The sequence below is a fragment of the Acomys russatus genome, chromosome X (assembly GCF_903995435.1).
Source record: "Acomys russatus chromosome X, mAcoRus1.1, whole genome shotgun sequence".
NCBI lineage: Eukaryota > Metazoa > Chordata > Mammalia > Rodentia > Muridae > Acomys > Acomys russatus.
Genome location: NC_067169.1, coordinates 82,805,828 through 82,809,874, shown reverse-complemented (window position 1 = coordinate 82,809,874; position 4,047 = coordinate 82,805,828).

Here is a 4,047-nt window from a genome sequence, read left to right as displayed (position 1 = left end):
CTGCTGGAGAACAAAGGAATCAGCAATCGTACCTAGCTCTGAATCCTAAAAGCTACAATAACAACTGACATGGCAAGAATACCGCCCCTGCTGCAATAGCGGCATGAATGTCACGGGACTAACCGATTGCTTTATGCTTGGCTTTAGAGCGCACTCCCCAAGTTGAAATGCATGGCTAGCACTATCAGATACAAGAACTTGTTGCTAGACAGGTCATAGGCCCTAGAGGAGGACCTACTACTATTACTCTGCTTAATGAGCCTATGTCATGAATGATTGTTACTCAAGCCAAGAAACTGCCATCTTTGGAGTTAGGCTGCACCCCTTTGTTGATGGTTTACACAACCATTCTCCCTCTGCCTGAGTACCCAACTGTTCCCTACTAACTGGAAACTCTTCATGTAGCCTAGGGATAGAGTATATAGAATCAGGAAAGACTAGATTGGGGCTCTATCTATGCAGCTATGAGGAGGCCGTAACCCAGGATTTACAATGTGGTCAATTGGGGGAAGATTGCCCACACACCTCTGTCAGTAACTCCTCACCTATGCTCTCCTGTAAGCTCAATAAATTCATCAGTGGCCCAGAGTAAAGTCTGGAGGAATTGTGCCCACTTTGTCACTGGGACTTTAGAAGGAGTAGGCATTGCTTATATCTCCCCATGGGAAGGAATTTTAGAAACAAGCATAATATTAAACTGAATCCTAATGTCTTATTGTTATGCCTATAGATTATCATTCACAACCTCAACCCTTATCACAGATGCTTCTGATTTGCTGTAGATGTCAGTTAATATGGAGACCAATGAGTGGTCATGGTGCCAATAATAGGAGACTATGGATTACTCATCCTTAAATGTGTCTATCACATCCTCTCTTCCCATGCCTCTGGAATTGGTGTAGGAAAGAAAGGAAGGAAGACTGTAAGAGCCAGAAGCAGTGGATGAGTACAAAGAAAAGGTGGTTTGCAGATGCAACAGACAAGCTCTACATAGAAACTCACAGTGGTTGTGACAACGTGCACAAGACCTGCAAGCATAAGCTACAGAAAATTCTAGCATTGAGAGGAGTGCAATGTCTCATCCCTAGCTAAGGAGTTATTAGCAACTGCTAAGTCCTGGAAGATTGCTTTCTTTAAGGATGTGGTCCCGCTAAGTTGACTGTGCTCTAGTGGAAGGCCACACACCCAAGAGGCACCACACATTATACTTACTGGTTTTTTCTTTGGTTTTGGTTTTTGGGTTTTTTTTTTTTTTTTTTTTGGTTTTAGTTTTTTGTTTTTGTTTTGTTTATTTGTTTGTTTTGGTAAGGACACACAGTAGGGTGGATCAAGGAAGGGGTGGATCTGAGAAGAGTTGGCAGAAGGGAGTGAATATGATCAAGCCCCATTACACGAAACTCTCAAAGAACTAAAAAGAAGTGAGAAACTTTATAACCCTAATAAATCAACAGGCTATCATTATATTCCTATCAGAATGGCTAACACCAAGCTGTGCATGGTAGATGCACCTGTCATCCTAGTACACCAGGAAGCAGAGGAAGGGCTGTCATGAGAAATTCAAAGGCCAACCAGGAGAGTAATCATCTGCTACCAAAAGAAGCTGTTCCATTAACTTCACCATACTCTTGTTGACAAATGCAAGAACAATAGGATGAAAGAATTTTCTGGAAATCCTTTGTGTGACAAAACGAATGGCACACACATACAAAAAAGCCCAAAGCTGGCTTGATATTTGATTGTGACTACTCAAGTTTAACTGTTGTGTGGCAGAATAGGTGATTTAGCCCTTTCACTAAATGGGCATTTTGCCAAAACAATGTTGTCTAAGATTAATGTGCTGATTCCATGATGATAAAATAGAAAAAAACACATCAGGTCCTAATTTGAAAGCTGCTTATAACACTTAAGCACCCTTTCCTGCCCCAGTGAGACTTAATAGAACAATAGCTATGTCGGGGTCTTCACAAACACACACAAGCATCCACATTGTGGATGCACAACTGAGACTGAGTGAAGTTTCCCTGTCCAGAGTGGCCTTGTAAGTAAATGGAATGGATGGTAACCCTAATCATTTCCTTTGAAACAGTTAGAGAAACCCCCTCCCGTTTCCAGATATTTCTCTTCTCTGAATTGTCCCAATACTCGAAATCTCAAATTTGTAGTCTCTTTGAATTAAAGGTCATTTGTGTTCAAGTGTCTCAATTATTAGGTAAATACTGAGGACTAGGGAAACGGCTCAGTGCTAAGCCTGATGAACTGTAGGCCCCAGAGGAAGGAAAGAGCCAACTTGTTCACATTGTCATGACTTGCACATGACATGCTGAACACACACACACACACACACACACACACACACACACACACACACACACACACACACACACACACACACCAGAGAGGGGAGAATGATAAGCTAGAACTAGTTGTGGTTCACATCTGTAATATCAATAATACTCAAGAGGCTGAATTCAGGAAGACTGTCATAAGTTCAAGGACAGCCTGAGCCACATAGTGGGTCCCTTCCACAAACAAGGTGAAAATTGCTATGCAAAATGTGGTTAAACAGTGGCAGTTGCGGCTCATCAAAAGGAGGAAGCAGAAGGATCACTTAAAGCCCACAAGGTAGAGGCCAGCCTGAGTAACATAGTGAGACCCATGTTCAAACAAGAAAATAAAACAGAGAGTGAGAGCAAGAGGAGGGGTGAGAACACACCCTACAGTTCCCTTAGCTATTGACTCCTGAAACCAACTGGTACCAATTGAAAATGAATAATTATGGGCCTTCAAAGAATCACCTGAAGGGGTTTAATCACACGTATAGTATATTTCTGACCTCTTAGTGGCTTACAAATTTAAGGCATCAAAAATAGTCATCCAGACAATCTTGCTAATTAAAATGTAGGTATACACCCATTAATTCTGACAAAATGAGTATTTGATATTCTATACATGAAACATACTTGTGCAGCCAGGCGGTGGTGGCACACGTCTTTAATCCCAGCACTCGGGAGGCAGAGGCAGGCAGATCACTGTGAGTTCGAGGCCAACCTGGTCAACAAAGTGAGTCCAGGACAGTCAAGGCTACACAGAGAGACCCTGTCTCAAAAAACCAAAAATGAAAGAAAGAAAGAAAGAAAGAAAGAAAGAAAGAAAGAAAGAAATATACTTGTGCATAATCTGTGTTTAATAAGCAGCACTGTTTCCCCAATTTGCCAAGAGATTAAATTTTTTGACTGTCAGTCTGCCAGTGCTACAGACTTATTTTACTAAACTAGAGTGTAATTTTTTCTTAGCTCTTGCATAGTTCTGTGTCATGATGCTAATTGTTGTAGGCTCTATGTATAGATGACTCTGGAACTAGGCAAACTTCCCAAAGATCGATAGGTATTGAGTATTTGTAAATATATACACCATTACTTAATTTTCCAAAGTTTGACTCTTGTTTGTTTCTGTAAAGCCATAGGACTAAGTAAACCACAAGTTTACTTGATACTGTGTTTTTGTAAAGCCCTCTGTCTTAACACCCTACAAACGAACATAAACAACACATTGGCGATGCTAGGACATTACCCACAGAACAAGCAGAATGGACTTAGTGTACGCCTGACCTAAGGCACTTCTATATCTCAGTTCCTTAAGTTGGACCTGCAGGGCTTATTGACACTAACTCCTTGACATCTGTCACTTACTCCCCCAATGTGGGATCAATTCAGACCAACAAGAACAAATCTCTCCCTCAAGTTGTGAGACTACGAAGAACTATTTAGAGGAGAAATCACAACTGCAAAGGTTGGTAAGGATTAATGTAATTCCTCAGAACTGAATCTTGCCTCTATCAGGGTCCATATCAGAAAGGGGGAACAGAAAGCTTTGAAGAGCCACAGGTCAGAGAAGACTGGAATGAAATAGTGTCCTCTGATGTGATACAACCACAACACCCATGAACAGGCAGCAGCTGTGGCTACCTGGACAAGACCTATGCAAGAGAAATGCTGAAATGTGTCAACATTCTAGCATAATGGGGACATAGGCTGATAAACCCCCACC